We start from the raw sequence: 17987 nt of genomic DNA, 5'->3' as shown, positions 1-17987 counted from the left end.
GTTAGGTCCCAGGAGGTTCCAGGCGCTGAATCCACAGCAGGGTTGTGGTCTCCCCGAAGGGCTGAGTTGAGGGCACCTGGGACAGTGCCGGTCAGGATCCGTCTTTGGCTGCCAAGGCCACACATGTTGTTCCGCCCGAGGTCGAGGAGGGCTCCGGAATCCTTTTGGGCAGCTGCAGCCGGGCCTGGGAAACGACATGGTGAGCTTCCATGTTCCATGCCTTTTGAGCCTGCTCCGCTTCTGTACCCCAGGCACGTGGTGTTGTCAAATGGAAGAATTGGGTCCCCTTGGAGAGAACGCCTTAAATAAGTTTAAGATACGGTTCAGGGACATTGCCAGGGCGGTTGTGACTCCGGTCTCATGATTTCCCTCCAGGGCTGAATTGAGAGACGATGGGACAAGGCAGCTCAAGTGCAGGGTTAGGATCGAGGCTGGCTTAGGTTTCGGTGGAGTGTCCCGGTTCAGGCTAGGATTACGGTTAGTGTTAGGTCCCAGGAGTCTCCAGGCGCCGAACCCACAGGAGGGCAGTGGTCTCCCTGAAGGGTATAATTGTGGGCAAGGGATGGTGCCACCCAGGATCAGTCTTTGTCTGCCAAGGCCACACACGTTGATGGGCCCCTGGTCGAGGAGGCTTCTGGAATCCTCTGGGGCAGCTGCAGCCCGGCCTGGGAAATGACATGCTGAGCTTCCACGTTCCATGCCATGTGAGCCTGCACTGCTTCTGGACCCCAGATGCGTGGTTTGTTCAGAGGTTGGAATTGGATCCCCATGGGGAGAGAGCCTTAGCTAGGATCAGAGTTCAGTCAAGGGACATCTCCATGCCGAAGCGACTCAGGTCTTGTGATCTCATTCCAGGGCTGACGTGAAAGCCCATGTGAGAAGGCGGCTCAAGTACAGGGTTAGGGTTCAAGGCAGCCTTACGTTTTGGTGGACGCTCCCAGTTAAGGGTCGTGTTAGGTTTAGGGTTAGGTCCCAAGAGGCTCCAGGTGCCGAACCTACAGCAGGGCTGTGGTCTCCCCGAAGGGCTGAGTTGAGGGCATAAATGAGTTTGCCGGTTAGGTTCAGTCATTGTCTGTCAAGGCCACACACGTCGATGGGCTCCTAGTCGAGGACACCTCCAGAATCCTCTCGCGCAGCTGCAGCCTGGCCTTGGAAAAGACATGGTGAGCTTCCAGGTTCCATGCTGAGTGAGCCTGCACCTCTTGTGTACCCTAGGCCCGTGGTGTTTTTAGACTTTGGTATTGGGTCCACATAGGGAGAGTGGCTAGCTAGGTTTAGGGTTCGGTCCAGGGACGTCGCCAGTGCCAAAAAGACTCCGATCTCGTGACCTACCTCGAGTGCTGAAGTGAGGGCCCGTGCGACCAGGTGACAGGAGTGTAGGGTTAGGGTTCGAGGCCCACTTAAGTTTCATTGGATGTTCCCTGATCGAGGTAGTTTTAGGGTTAGGGATATGTCCCAGTAGGTTCCAGGCGCCGAACCTAGAGCAGGGCTGTGGTCTCCCTAAAGGGCTGAGTTAAGGGCACAAGTGAGGGTGCCGGTCAGATTCAGTCTTTGGCTGACAAGGCCACACACATCGACAGGCCCTGGTCGGGGAGGCCTTCGGAAACATCTCGGGCGTATTCAGCCGAGCCTGGGAAACGACATGGTGAACTTCCAGGTTCCATGCCGAGTAGTCTGCACCGACTGTGTACCCCAGGCACGTGGTTTTGTCAGACGTTGGTATTGGGTCCCCATGGGGAGAGATCCTCAGCTAGGGTTAGGGTTTGGTCAAGGGACGTCACCAGCCCGAAGCGACTACGCTCTCGTTATGTCTATTGAGGGCTGAAGTGAGGGCCCATGAGACGGGGCTTCTCAAGTTTAGGGTTCGGTTACAAGGCCGGCTTAGTTTTCAGTGGAGGCAACCGGTTTGAGGTAGGGTTAGGGTTTGGGTTAGTTTTCAGGAGTCTACATGCGCCGAAACCTTAGCAGACCAGTGGTCTCCCCAAAGGACTGACTTGAGGGCACAAGGGAGACTACCGGTCAGGATCAGTCTTTGGCTGCCAAGGCCACACACGTCGATAAGCCCCTGGTCGAGGAGGCCTCCGGAATCCTCTCGGGAGCTGCAGCCGGGCCTGGGAAACGACATGGTGAGTTTCCAGGTTCCTTGGCGAGTCAGCCTGCACCGCTTCTGGACCGCAGGCGCGTGATGCTGTCCGACCTTGGAATTGGGTCCCCATAAGGAGAGAGCCTTAGCTAGGGTTAGGGTTCGGTCCAGGGACGTCGCCAGGGCCGAAGCGACTCCGGTCTCATATTCTTCCTCGAGGCCTGAAGTGAGGGCCCATGCAATGGGGCGGCTCAAATGTAGGGTTAGGGTTCGAGGCTGGCATAGTTTTCAATGCAGGGTCCTGGTTTTGGGTAAGGTTAGGTTTAGGTCCCAGGAGTCTCCAGGTGCTGAACCCACAGTAGGGCAGTGGTCTCCCCGAAGGGCTGAGTTGAGGGCACAAGGGAGCGTGCAGGTCACTATCAGTCTTTGGCTGCCAAGGTCACACACGTCAATGGGCCCCTGGTTGAGGAGGCCTCCGGAGTCCTCTGGGTCAGCTGCAGCCCGGCTTGGGAAACGACATGCTGAGCTTCCAGGTTCCATGCCTTGTGAGCCTGCACCACTTCTGGACCCCAGGCACGTGGTGTTGTTAGACGTTGGAATTGGGTCCCCATGGGGAGAGTGCCTTAGCTAGGGTTATTGTTCGGTCCAGGGACGTCGCCAAGCCCGAACCGACTCTGGTCTTGTGATATCCCTCGAGGGCTGAAGTCAGGGCCTATGACACAGGGATGCTCAAGTGTAGGGTAGGGTTCTAGGCCCCCTTTAGTTTTGTAGAGGGTCCCCTTTTGTGGTGGGGTTATGGTGTGAGTTGAGGGTACAGGAGGGTGCCGATCAAGACCAGTCTGTGGCTTCCTATTTCACACAAATCTATGGCCCCCTGTAGGGTAAGCCTCAGGAATCCTCTCGGGCAGCTGCAGTCAGGCCTGGGAAATGTCATGGTGAGGTTCCGCATTCCTTTCCGAGTGACCCTTTACTGCTTCTGGACCCCAGCCACGTGGTGTTGTCAGAGGTTTATAGTTCGGTCCAGGGAAGTCGCCAGGGTCGAAGCGACATCAGTGTTTTGAATTCCATGGAAGGCTGAAATGAGGGCACATGCTCCGACATGGATGTGTTGTAAAGTTAGTGTGATATATAGGGTTAGGTGTAGGGTGAGTGTTCTAGTTAGGGCTACCATTAGGTTTAGGGTTAGCTCCCTGGAGGCTCTGGGTTGTTACCCCAGAGCATAGCAGGTGTATCTCCAAAGGGCTGAGTGGAGTCACAAGGGTGTGTGCCGGTCAAGATTATTCTGTGGTTTCCAAGGCTAGACATATGTATGTGCCACCCTTACTGTAGGCGACAGGTATCCTCCAGTGCAGCTGCCGTCTCGCTTTGGAAATGACATGGTGATATTCCACGTTCCATGTCGAGTATTTCTTCATCAATTCTGGAACCCATGTGCGTGCTGTTATTAGAAAATATACAAATGTGTATTTTCTGATGGAATGATATCTCCCTTGATGTCTTTGCGGTCATGTCTTTGCTCTTCTATGATTGTATGAGTATCAATTATTTACTTTAGGTTTTCAGTGTTTTGTGTATTGGATTCTCTCAGATTGAGCACATATGTGTTTACAATTGTTGTATCTTTCGTTGGATTATACCTTTTTTCATTATATTTCCTTCTTTCTCTCAGAGTTTTATTTTTAAATGTATTTGATATAGGTATGGCTACTGCTGTTTCTTTTGATAATTTACTTCTGTACTTACTCTCTTGTAGGTAGAGAATAGATAGGTCCTATATTTCATTCATTCTCTCACCCAGTGCCTTTTTTTATGAGGAGAGAGAGCTCGGGTATGGGAGGGCTGGTTGGGGGAAATGGGGGAAGACAGAGAGCAAGAGAGAGAATGAGACTCAGTATGTATCTTAAGTAAGTTCCTTGCTCAGTGCAGAGCCCAATTAGGTCTCATTCCGATGACCCTGGCATCATAGCCTGATCCAAAGTCAAGAGTTGAAATCTCAAGTGATTGAGCCATCCAGGCGCCCCTATCTGTCACCCTGTGCCTTTGATTTGAGCATTTATCCTGTTTCCTTTCAAAGTTACTGATAGACATATACTTGTCCTTTTATTACTTGATGATTGTTGTTTCTGAATCTTTCTGATCCTTTCTTCTCTTTCTCTTTTTTATGGTTTGCTGGGTTTCTTTAGTACCACAGTTGAAATTGCTTGTCTTTATAGTCTGCATATGTATTGGTGGTGTTTGATTTGTGGTCATTATTAGGTTTGTACCTAACCACTTGTGCATATAGAAGTCTATATTTAGTTGATAGTTGTTTAAGTTTGAACCAGTTCTTTACTCCTCTCCTCCCCGTGTTGTAGATATGTAGTGTCATATTTCAAAACCTTTCATATCGCGAATACTTTGGCTGATGTTTTATAGATGTACTCATTTTTATTGCTTTTGCGTTTCGCACGTTAATAGTGTCACTTTAGGTGTTTCTTTTCCACTTAAAGTGTCCGCTTTAACATTTCTTTCAGGGGTGGTTTGTTGGTTGTGAACTCGCCGAGTATTTATTTGGGAACCTCTTCATCTCTCCTTCCATCTGAATGATAGTGTTGTGGATAGACTCTCTGGCTGCAGATGTTATCCATTCAGCACCTGTACCACACTGTGCTGCTCACTTACGGTTTCAAAGTTTCTTCTGAAAAACATCCAGTGATAACCTTATGGGGCTTCTCTTGTAGGTAATTGTCATCTTTTGGTTTTTCTGCTATTAAATTGTTTCTTTATCACGACATTTTGCATTTTAATTCCTATATGACTTGATGTGGATCTGCTTCTGTTGAATATTTTGGGGGTTCTTTGTGCCTCCTACTTCTGGATCTGTTTCATTCCCCACATTAAGGACGTTTTCATCTATTGTGTCTTCAAATAAATTTTCTGGTTCCATTTCTCAGAGTTTGGAGAATGAGAAATAGGGCAGAAGAGACCTATTGAAGGTTCTCTGATGAGTCACTGGTTTTGCATGTGTGGAGGGTAGATTTGGGATTCAAATGAACAACCTACCTTTAATTTAAAAGAACTAGAAAAAAACAACAATCTACCTATGTCCAATGTTCTCAAAAGGGAGGAAGTAATGCATATGAGAGTGGAAACCAATGAAACTGAGACCATGAAATCAATAGAAAATATGAAGAAGGTCAACAGTGGGTTTTCTGAAGAGTGAAACAAAAATTTCAAGATTATACGTAGACTATGCTAAGACAGAGAGGACCCAACTCAAAATAATTATAAATAAAAGGGCAGACATTACACCTGATACCAAAGAAACATAAAGGAGACAAAGAGGCGACCATGGCTAAATTAGATGCCAGCAAACCGCCTACATAGAAGAAATGGATAGGTTCTTAGAAACACACAACCTACCAAGACTGTATCAGGAAGAAATAGAAGCTTTGCACAGACCCATTAAAGGAAGACTGCATCAATACAATAAGATAACCAAAGTAAGTAAATTGAATCAGTAATCGAAATTCTCTCAGGGAAGAAAAGCCCAGGACCAGGTAGATTCACTGGTGAATGTGACCAAACGTTTGTAGAAGAAATAACAGCAGTCCTCTCACTGATTCAAAAGGAATGAACACCATAAACTCATTTCATGAGACTGGAATTACCCTGGTTAGGAAGCCAGAAAAGGATACTACCTGAACAGAAAACTATAGGCCAGTATTCCCATGATGACTATAGATGAATAATTCCCAGTGATATACAGGCAAACCAAATTAACCATCACATAAAAAGGATCATTGACTGCGATGTAGGGTTTTTCCCTGTAAAGGAAGGATGTTTCAGAAATGAAAATCAATAAATATGACCCCTCACATAATTGAATGAAAGAAAAATCGTCCAGAAACCAGACTCAACTATAAATAGCAAACGGAGGATTACTAGAAGGGAGGTGGGCAGGGGGATGGGTTAAATGGGTGATCGGCTAAGGAGGGCGCTAGTAGTGAGGAACACTGGATGTTGTATGTAAGTGATGGATGACTACATTGTACTCCTGAAACTAACATTACACTGTATGTTAACCAACTAGAATTTAAATAAAAACATGGAAAAAATACATACTAAAGAAATACATAAGTAAATTTAAAGTTAACAAAATAAATACATTTTTTAAATTTTTCTTAATGTTTATTTATTTTTGACAGAGAGAGAGAGAGAAAGAGACAGAGAGAAAGAGAGAGAGAGAGAGAGAGCATGATCAGGGGAGGGGTAGTGAGAGTGTGAGACACAGAATCGAAGCAGGCTCCAGGCTCTGAGCTGTCAGCACAGAGCCTGATGCGGGGCTCAAACCCATAGACCGTGAGATCATGACGTGAATCAAGTCAGACGCTCAACCAACTGAGCCACCCAGGCACCCCATACATTTTAAAAATTAAAAAGAAAACTGCTGTGACTATGTCAATAGATACACAAAAAAGTTCTGAGAAAATTTGGTATCCATTTGTGCTAAAAAACTCTTTAAAAATTCCGCGTAGAGGGAACATATCTCAACATAAGAAAGGCCATGTATGTGAAGCCCATATCTAACATCATACTCTATAGTGAAATTGTGAAAGATTGTCCTCTAAGATCAGGAACAAGACAAGGATGCCCTAGATATGTGAAGGGGTTGGGTGATGCAGGCTTCTGGTTATGGAATAATAAATTATAGATAGAGGATATAGCATAGGGAACATTGAGAATGGTACTGGAATAGTGATGCATGGTGACAGATTGTAGCTACACCTGTGTTAGTGTATCAGAATGTATACACTTGTCCAATCACTCTGTTGTTCATCTGAAACTAATGTAACATACTGTATCAGCTATTCCCAAATAACATGATTTTTTAAAAAGGTAAAAGAATGAAATAAAGTTCAGTGTAAAAGAACTTGTTAATATCAAGAAATACATTAAAGTTCCAAACTAGAAAGTCACTATATCACATCCTGTAGCTTTCCTATACACTAACCAAATTATCTAAGAAGAAAAGAAAACAATCCATTTACAATAGCATCAAAAACAATAAACTGTATAGGAATAAATTTAGCCAAGGAAGTGAAAGATCTCTCTACAGAAAACTATAACACCCATGTACTGAAACGGAAGAAATTCAATTTGGATGAAAGAAACAGGAGAACACACAAGTCAGTGAAAAGCCATCCCACGTCTGTCTTTCAGAGGAATTAATATAGATACAATGTCCATATTACCCAAAGCCATCTAGAGATTCAGTGCAATCTTTATCAAGACTCCAATGCAATTTTTATGCCATTAGAAAAACATATCCTAAAATGTATTTGGAACCACAAAAAGACCCCAAGTAGCCAACGCAAGAAAGAACAAAATGGGAGGCATCACACTTCTCGATTTCTAGCTGCATTCTAATACAAAGAAATCAGTTATGTCACTGGCATAAGCACACACACAAGACAATGGAACGGAAATTGAGAGCCCAAACTAAACCCTTGCACGAACAGTCAACTAGTATTTGACAAGGGAGTCAAGAATACATAGTGGAGAAGGGTATTCTCTTGAATAACTGGGGCTGGGAAAATTGGATATACACGTGCATAAGAATAAAGTTTAGCACCTTATGTTATACCACTCCAAGAATTAACTTGAAATGGATTAAAGATGTAAATGAATAGTATGGAAACAAAATTCTTCCTCATCGTTTCCGCTCTTACTATGCCAAGACGGAGCTGTTGAGGTGGTGAAGGGCTGGGTGGAAAGTAGTCCTGGACATAGAAGACTGTGTGTGTGTGGAACAGACTTTCTTTAGTAGTCTGGAATTATCCCTCTGATTCTTTAAGACTAGCCACTTCCTTCCCCACATTTGCAGACACAGCTAGTACCATGCTGCCAGCAATGCACTGCTTTGCCTCCTCCAACTCTTAGAAATTCTAGGTGGGACCCAGTGGGAAGGGTGGAGTTTAGAAGCACTGATGCTGCCCTGTTGAAACCAGGTGGAGAGGAAGGAGACAGGTGCCATTCGGCTTCATTGGGGTTCAGGTATGTTAGTGTTGGGGTTGGTGTTGAATTTTTCACCTTTTACCCTAACACATCTCAAAAGTTTAATTTCTGTCCTGCAGGTCCACGTGGTTTCCAGGATATTTCCTCCTTTCCCAGAAGTGCCCTCCATGTCATACCCCGTGGGCTGACATTTATCACCGCCCATGGGCTATGGACCACTCCCACCTTCTCCAAACTGGGGTCCTCTGGGACCTCACCTTCCTCCTCCACCATGTGGAAAGATGATATGACTAGTATGAGTTGACTTATAAAACACGTTGTGTCTTCTACTTGTTATGTGTTTGGAGGAGATGCATTGATGGCACCACAGGGCTTTCAGGTCAGCCTGAGTGAGGACGTTGTAAGGTTCTTCAAGTTTCTCAGGACATGCATGAAATGGGCAGTCATTTCCACGTAGTGAGCTGGGCAACACATGTCTCTGATAGAGAAGGAAAGAGGCCTTATACGTGCTGACAGACATAGCATTCCCTAGGATGTAGCTTGTACAGAGACCATGTGCTGGGCTCTCTGAGGGATGAAACACACCCCTAACATACTTTCTAGCGAGTTGAGACCTGAGCTGTTCACAGCTGCTTGATTAGTTAAAAAACACCTGAACCAGGGCCCTGTAAACCTTCCTCCAGGGACAGGATCAGATCTCCCTCTTGTCCTCAAGGGTCACCCGAGGCACGTGGAAAACACTCTGTCCCTGGTAAGGGACCCGAGAGTGTGAATGAGTTGAATAGAATGAAACCTGTTCAGGATGGTTTGATTTTCTTCCACACAGTCTATGCAACCTCCATCCGCCTCCATCCTTTATGAGACCTAAGACGTGATGCAGCTCCAATGGGAAATATCAGTTGTGTCTCTACCAAGGATGCAGAAAAAGACAAGGTAAATTCTGTTGCCAGTTTCAGTTGCAATACTTTCTGGAAACTTTTATCTGGCCTTGTATGTTTTTTGGGTTTTTTTGTTGTTGTTGTTGTTGTTGTTGTTGTTGTTGTTGTTTTGGTCTTCTGGTGTCTTTACTGTTTGATTTATGTCCTCACAAGCCTCCCGGCTTCTCCAATGTAACATCATCATGTTAGCTAGTGCCTCTGGACACCACAAGTGCATAGAGGCTGAGGACCACCTGGCTCTCACTTAGTGTTTGTGGAAATAACTTGAGGAGGATGACACTTCACTGCACCCTCAAGTCTTCTGGAGCGTCTGACTCCTTCCACACCTTCTTTACACGGGATTATCCTGATTATTTTCATTTTTTTTTTCCTTTTCAAGTGTAGGCCATGAATGTGTTCAGAAGGTCTGCTATGAGCCTCATGACTGGAATTGATAAAAACTCTTTCCAACATTATATTGTGTGCTTTGTGCAGTGCTGAGGGTGCTTAGAAAAATTTCAGAATTCATTACTGGTCCTTCTGTGTTGGCAAATGTACGATAGAGAATTTCTCCAGTTGTCCCCTAGGTGGAAATACTCTGAATTTTCAGAAGTGGCATGTGTAATAAAAAATGTACGTGGAACTGCAGAGAATCAGTGATTACTTGCAAGGACAATACCTCATAGAGTTCTCCAGTTGTGTTTATAGGAGTAGGTTCTCTTGTGTCCCGGGAGCAGTTGTAATTGGTACTTTGTCTCATGATAACTTATGGGAGTTTTTCACCTGAAATTGAGACATGTTTGTGTTCATTCTTTTACGTAGAATTTCTACCTCCCTTTTACAAAGGCACAAAATAGCTCTGCAACTCATGTTGTATTTAAAAGCTGAATTACCTGTGAATTAAGATAAACATACTTGAGACCAATGAATATGCACAGGTAATGTGTTTCCCTCAGAAAACTCATATCCAGGCCCCAATGCTGGACTCCAGGAATCCCCATCTCCTCAGAGGTCTTTGTGGCCTTGCAAAGAAGATGTGTTTGTAAGGGAGGGAAGCAGAGTGAGGACAGGCATGGGATCACAGGTAGAGCTTTGACCTTGGGGCGGCCCTGGATCTCTGTGTGGTTCTGGTCATTTCTTTCATTCCTTCATGTTCTGTCTGTTCTCAATGTGCAAAGAAAAAGTCTGCAGATCTGGTGGAAGAGGACACCAGAGAGATCCTGGACACAGATGCCTGCCTCTCTGGAATACTTTCCTTTATTAGACTGGCATTACTGCCATCAATCTTCTAGAACAGGACTCCTTGGCTTTCTGCATTTTTAAACATGGGCAGTGATGTGTGGTGATAGTCATTTTTCCTTGTGGCATCTGGTACCTTCAGGATATAGGTGGGACCTCATGGAAGGGTAGAGTTTTCTGACACTGATGCTCTGTTCTACTAGAACCCATGAATGAACAAGGGGCCAGGTGCTGACACCTGCTTCATTGTGTTTCAGCTCCTGTGGGCGTTCTGCTTCTGTCTGTCATACCAACACACCTGTCACTTCTGTAGGTCCCTATGGATGCAAGAGGACCTCCTTCTTTCCCAGGTCCACCCTGCACAGATACAATTTATCACTGTTCATGGGCCATATGGGCTGCTTCCAGCTCCTTGATGGTGGGACAGTACCCATCACCTCCACCTCGACTATTTGTGAGATAAACTGAGCTGTATGAGTTGACATGTTCAGCATGTTCAGCTTCTATGTTGTTGAGTCTTTGAGAAGATGGAGAGATGGCCTCACACGCTTTGTAATGCAAGGGTGCTGCTGGATGTGGACACTGTTAAGATTCCTCAAGTTTCTCAGGACATACATATGTTGGGCTGTGTCATTTCCATTACTGAGCTGGGCTGCATATATCATTTGTGGAGAAGGAAAGAGTCTTTTAATAGAAAAGCAGGCATATCAGTTCTGCAGATGTGCCCAGCACACAGTCCATGTCCCTGGCTCTGTGAGAGATGAGGCAAACCCTTACCATCAGGGGCTTCAACTGTCCTAATGGGGAGAGAGTCACGTGCGTTAAATTACATGGAGCTTCTGGTCTACAATAATGGCAGCTCCAGTAATGGGTCCTCAAGTACAAGAGATGGAGACATGAAACTCATGGAAATGAATTGGAGACTGTGCATGAGAAGGGAGAGCTGAGATGGTACAGAGAGGAGGGTGTTGGACTCAGTGAGATCGAGTTGGAGGCCATTTGTGGCAGGGCCCACAACCTGGGCAGGGATAGTGAGCGCAGAGCGGCATCCACACAGAGCTGCTGTATGGGTTCAAGGATAGTCCATGCAGGTATCATCTCTGAAATGTCATTGTGGCCAAAGTGCACCCAGTTCATTATCTAAATAAAGACTGTTGTTTCTCTTGGAGGTTCTCCTGAAGATTCTGGATCCTTGTGAAAGAATTCCCTGGAGATTTGTAGTTTTCCTTGGTTCTTATGGGATGCTTGTCTGCCTAAGTTTGTGTGCCTCTGTGAGACTAAATGTGATGAAAGGTTGTAGATTAGCTGTGTGGCTTCCTTGGCCTTCAGCCTGAATCAGACTCTTACCAGGGAAATCAGGGTTGACCAGGAAACGCCCCTGCTGGAATCTTGTCACCGCACCCCTGAACCTACTGTCATGACCCTGCATGAAGGTGTACATCTCTGAAACTTCCCTCACAATTTCCAGAGGCACTGCCTGTGATCCTGCTGTCTAAGCCCTAATGCCAGCTCTCAGTGGGGCCATCTCAGAGCCTCAGCATTGTAATCTGAGAAGCAGGAACAATGTTGGTCTCTGAGGTCAGCGCGATGAAGAGGTGGTTAAGCACATAAGGAATTTGTAAAATGTATGGGATGAGTGTGAATTCACCCTTCTCAGGGTGGAAATGAATGTATCTGCACACAGAAGATCATCAACAGATGTTCATTCAGTTTCATGAAACTAAGGGTATAATGCCTGAGGTTGGGAGATTGGCAATTCCTGTTTCCAAAGATACAACAACGACCCCTGTGTTTTTTCTATTAAAATTCAGGTCCTACTTTACAAAGAAGGAAAAGATAAGTATGAGAATGTGTATATTCAGGCATCTACATCTAAGATCTGAGGTAGACATACAAATGCAGCCACACAAATATGTGCTCATCCAAGGCCACAGATGTATTGTAGAAGACAAAATGCATAGAGGAGAACAGAAGATCCCTTTGCAATAAGTCAAAATCACTTTGACGTAGAGGACAATCCATTTGAAATTTGGAGAGAACACTGAACCATTACAAACCAGCTATGGTTATTATATATTTAGAGATTGTGTCTAATCCGCCCCTTGGTCTGAATGCTTTCCCTGCCCACCCTGTCCACTCCACTTTGTCCTTCCTAATGTCCCCTAATACACTTGTCACAGTTGTGTTTCTGTGTCAGCGTCAGCTTCCAGGAAAATAACACTCGTTCCCCATCAAGCGTACACTTTGGGGTTCCTGTATATGCAGTCAGCCAACACATAGCATGTACAGGATTGGTGGAAGAAGACAGATCATTCTTTGGGGTTGTAATGCCTGGAAGGGACCTATAGTTCCATCTGAGGAGTTGGATACATCCTTTAGGGAGATCTGGTGATGGTTGTTATATCTGTAGATAGATACTCATGACCACATGGCGTGCGTGCTAGTTGATGGGGTTCGTGCTGATGAGGAGGACAGGTATCTGTCTCCAGGAAAGGGTCTCTTCCGATGGTGAGTAATGGATTCAGGAGACCGGTAAGGAGGCCCTGCATTAACTCAGCTCTTGTGCCCTTGTGCACCTTACCAGCTTCCAATAGCACCAATAGCACCAATCTAGGTGGCCTCAAGGGGGCAAATGGCGCAGCTTTTGTGGTGAGTCCCACATGATGTCCCACAAAGCTTCCCCTGTTGCCTTATTGAGGAATCGGGAGGGCAGAGCTCCATGGTCTGAGATAGGTTCCTTGGACACCACCCAGGAGAGTTGTGGGTAAGCATATGGCTCCTTCTACATCGGCCAAGCCAATCCACTTTGCCCCAGGCACCCCGAAACCTCTGAGCCCCTTTTTCCTCCCAGCTTAGGGAAGCAGCCAGCCCTCCAGAAGCTTTTGGGTCATGGATTAGCCACCAAGGGTAAATGTCTGGCTGTCCACATGCTGCCAGCATTGCTCTAGCAAATGTCAACATGAGCAGCTGCTGTACAGGGGATTCTCCTCCATTGTGATCAGGGCCTGGGACAAAACAAGACATGAGAGAGGGAGAGACAGGAGTGCCCTGTGCTCCTGGACAGGGCTCCATGCAGAAAGCAGATATCCTGAAGCCTGGGGAGAGGTGGAGAAAGAGACAGGCAGGGAGAGAGACATTGAATTTGTGATAGGGGAATTGGGCAAGTCCTAGAGAGTGAAAGGAAGAAATAGAGAGTGATGTGGTTAGAGATAAAGAGAGACAAAGAAGAAGTACAAGGAGAAAGTAGAGACCTGGTCCAGGAATGTGGATGGGGTGAGATGGGCCAGGGGAGAGGGGATGTATGAAGTGTCTCTGAGTGCTGGGGCAGAAATGGCAGGTATCATGGGCACCAGTGTTGTATGACTCCAAGACTCCAACATCCCTGGGGCCAAGCTTTGCAGAGGCTATTGCATTTGAAAAGATGGGTATCCCTCATTTCTCCTGGAATTGTGGGGGCACAGCCTCATGTTCTGTCGTGGGGAGGGATGTCTTGAGGGACAGTGTGCTGCTCTTTGGCAGGTAAACACTAGAGCCGCCCTGTGGGGAGGGAAGCCGGACCCATCTCCCTCACTTCCCCAGGCCCTGTTGGATTTCCCCGCAGCTCCCTACCAGCTGGTCTTCCTCATGTTCTGAACCCAGGCATCAGGCATTGTGTTGCCCCCAGATCCGGCAGTCTGAACCTGGCAGAGTTGAACTGCTGATATTGATAAAAAGTATTTGACAAGAAGGTCCATATTCTCCCTCTGGAGCTAGTGGTGTGCATCAAGATCGTGGGTTTTTATCCTCCTGTCCACTGCCAAACTGAGGATGCCAGATGGTAGGTGAACCTTTTAAAACACCATAGTCTTGTCTTACATCAAATTCAAAGACTTTCTTGTCCCAGCTTTCTTTTAATTTTGAAGAGATGGCAGTTAGTAATTGAAGGCATAATGAATGGTCCTATAGGAATTTGACCTATTGACTGATGGACATTATTTCATACATCTGTATCACTAAAGCACATTTCATTGGAAATGTTAGCCAAGGATACATACAATAAATTCATAACAGATGTTTAGCTCCCTGTAAGTTGCATTCTGACCCTGCCACATATGTGTCATCAGAGATATTATTAGTGACTATTCAGATAAGCTCTCTACATCAAGATGGTGATGTTAGAGAATCTAGTATAAATGGAATTTCACAGATTCTAAATTAGGAATGATTGTTTTTAATTTATAATGTTTCTGTTTTTCTTTTTTGGAGAGAGCCTGAGGGAGGGAGGGGGGAGAGAGCAGGAGACACGGAATCTGGGGCAAGCTCCAGGCTCTGAGCTGTCCGGACAGAACCTGATGCAAGGCTCAATCTCATGGACTGCAAGATCATGACCTGAGGGGAAGTCGGATGCTTAACTGACTAAGCCACCCAAGCGCCCCAGGAATGATAGTTCATTGGCATAAAAAGATAAATTAAAGATAGCGTAAAGGCTGTCAACTTTTCATTGAAATATTCTTCACACATTTGTTGTATTAGTTTTAGGCATACATTGTAGTCATTCCATATGTCTATAAATTATATTGTACTTCAGCACAAGTGTAGCTATCCTGTGAAAGCATGCAACAATATTATTACAGGATTGACTCTATTCCATTGGCTGTCTCTTGTATCCCTAGGACTCATTCGTTCCATAGCTGGAAGCAGTTATCTCCCTCTCAAAGGTGTCAATTCTTTATCTAACCTAACTACTCTGGTGGTAAACACAATTACTTGCTCAGCATGTGTAAATTGGCGGTCTATTTTTCTGTGGACATTGCTTAAAACATTACAAATGATGTCATTATGTTAATAAATTCTGTTTCATTCTTCACTCAAAAAAAAGGAGAAGGAAAAGATTTCTTTGTGTCCCAGGCCCTGTCACTAAGACCCTTCCCATTGTGGAGAACAGGCGAGTTGCCCAGAGCACCTTCAGTCCCTCAGCTGAGCGACCAGGGCCTTCAACATTGCAGGAATTCCCATGGTATCCAGCAGAGAGAGCTCAAGCACCACAGACCTGGAGGGGCGGGCTCCTCTGCCTAGGCAGTGATGGCCAGCAGAGGGCGCACCATCGGCTTTTCTGACCCAGGGCACTTCAGAGCAGGAAGGGCTGCTGCTGCTCCCAGAGGACACAGGGCCTCTACCACTGTCTCAGGACAGAGAGCAGAGCTGTGTTTCCAGCGGGTTCTGCCGCCCGCCCCAGGGGAGACCTTGGGAGCTTAGCAGCAACTTGGCATCTCCTGAGTCGCCAGAGAGAAGCTGCCTTTCCCCCTGTGTGTGTGTGTGTGTGTGTGTGTGAGAGTGTGAGTGTGGTTAACTTCAAGTTTCTTAGCTTTGTGGTCAGAAAAAATGCTTGGTCTGATCTCTGTCTTTGGGTACCTGTTGAGGCCTGTTTTGTGACCTAGAATGTGATCAATTATGGAGAGTGCCCCATGTGCACTTGAAAAGAATGTGTACTCTGCCATTTTAGTATGGAGTGTTCTGAATATATCTGTTAAACCCATCTGGTCCAGTGTGTGATTCAAAGCCATTGTTTCCTTGTTGAATTTCTATTTACAGGTTCTGTCCATCGATGTGAGTTTTGTGTTAAAGTCCTCTAATATCATTATATTATTATAAATGAGTTCTTTTATGGTTGTTGTTAAATGTTTTATATACTTGGTGGTTGCATGTTGGGGCATCAAAATTTATAATCATTGGATCTTCTTGTTTGGTTGTCCCCTTTAGTATGAGATAGTGTTTGTCTTCATCTCTTGTTACAGCTTTATTTATTTTTTAAATTTAAGTCTTAGTTGACATACAGTGCATTCTCGGATTCGTGAGTAGAATTCAGTGATTCATCCCTTACATACAACACCCAGTGCTCATCACAACAAGTGCTCTTCTTAATATAGGTCCCCCATCTAGCCCAGAACTGACCCATCTCCCTCCATGAACCTTCACTTTTTTTTCTCTATCATTAAGAGACACATGTAGTTTGTTACCACTCTTCTCTTTTCCTGCCCCCTTCCCATGTTTTCATCTGTTTTGTTTCTTCAATTCCACATGAGTGAAATAATATATTTGTCTTTCTCTGATTGACATATTTCACTTAGCATAACACAATCTAGATCCATCCACATCGTTGGAAATGGCAGGATTTCATTCGTTTTGAAGCTGAGACATATTAGATTGTATATACATATGTATATACATATTAGATTGTATATATATGTATATACATATACAAACACACACACATGCATATACATGAATACACAGACACACACATACACAGACCCCACAACTTCTTTATACCTTCATCACTTGATGGATACTTGAGCTCTCCATAATTTAGCTACTGTTGATAAAGCTGCTATAAATACTGGGTGCATGCAATTTTACTACTAGGTATTGACCTAAAGGGTACCAAACTACAGTCTCGATTTTAAAGTTTTTTTGCCCGATATAAATATTGGTACTGGGTTTCTTTTGATATTGTTGGCATGAAAAATGTTTTTTGATTCCCTCCATTTAAATCTGCAGGTGACTTAAGTCCAAATAAGGCTTTGTAGGCAGTACCTAGATAGGCCTTGTTTTGTTTGTTTGTTTCTTTTCTTTTCTTTTCTTTTCTTTTCTTTTCTTTTCTTGTCCATTCTGACCCCCTATCCAATGTCTTTTGATTGGAGCATTTAGTCGATTTACATTAGAGTAATTATTGATAGGTATATATTTAGTGCCCTACTAGGTGTTTTACCATTGTATCTTGATTTTTCTCTGATCCTTTCTTATCTGTAACAATTTTGGTCTTTCATTTCCACTAAAAGAGCCCGATTTATATATTCTTTTCTTTTGACTGGTAGTATATTTCTTTACTTATTTTTAATATTTCTTCTTTTTTAAAAGTTAACCCCAAGTTAGTTACCTTATAGTCGAATACAGTTTCAGGATTAGAATTTAGTGATCCGTCAAGTACAAAAATATATCCAGTACTCATCCCAAGTGCTGTCTCTAATGCCCATCACCCATTTAGCACATACCCCTATTCAGTAACCCTCCAGGAACCCTGAGCTTCTTCCCTCTATTTAATGGTGTCTTATCATTTGACTCCATCTCTGTTTGTATCTTATTTTTGCTTTCCTTTCACTATGTTCTTCGGTGTTATGAATTCTCTCATCTGTGGAATTTAATATGATGTGTGTCTTTCTCTGACATATTTTACTTATAATAAAGTCCAGTTCACTCCGCGTTGTTGAAAATAGCAAGATTTCACTCCTTTTAATCGCCGTGTAATATTCCATTGTATGAATATACATCTTCTTTATCCATTCATCCGTCAATGGTCATTTGGCCTCTTTGCATAATGTAGCTATTGTTGATAATGCTGCTATAAACATTGGAGTGTATGTGCCACTTGGAGTCAGCATTAATGTATCCTTTGTGTAAATACCTAGTAGGGCAATTGCTGGGTCCTAGTACAGTTCTACTTTGTTTTTTGTAGCGAATCTCCATACTATTTTCCAGAGTGGCTACACCATTTTGCATTCCCACCAGCATTGCAAAACTTTCCCTTTGCATCCTTGCCAACATCTGTCGTTTCCTGAGGTGTTAATTTTAGCCATTCTGATAGGCGTGAGGGGATATCTCATTGTGGGTTTGATGTGTATTTCACTTATGAGGAATGAGGGTGAGCATCTTTTCACGTGTGACCAATCTAGATGTCCTGTTTGTTAAAGTGTCTCTTCATGTCTTTTGCCCAT

Source organism: Prionailurus bengalensis, unplaced genomic scaffold (genome assembly GCF_016509475.1).
Source record: "Prionailurus bengalensis isolate Pbe53 unplaced genomic scaffold, Fcat_Pben_1.1_paternal_pri Un_scaffold_84, whole genome shotgun sequence".
In the NCBI taxonomy this organism is placed as follows: Eukaryota; Metazoa; Chordata; class Mammalia; order Carnivora; family Felidae; genus Prionailurus; species Prionailurus bengalensis.
Note: the sequence above shows the minus strand (reverse complement) of the source record.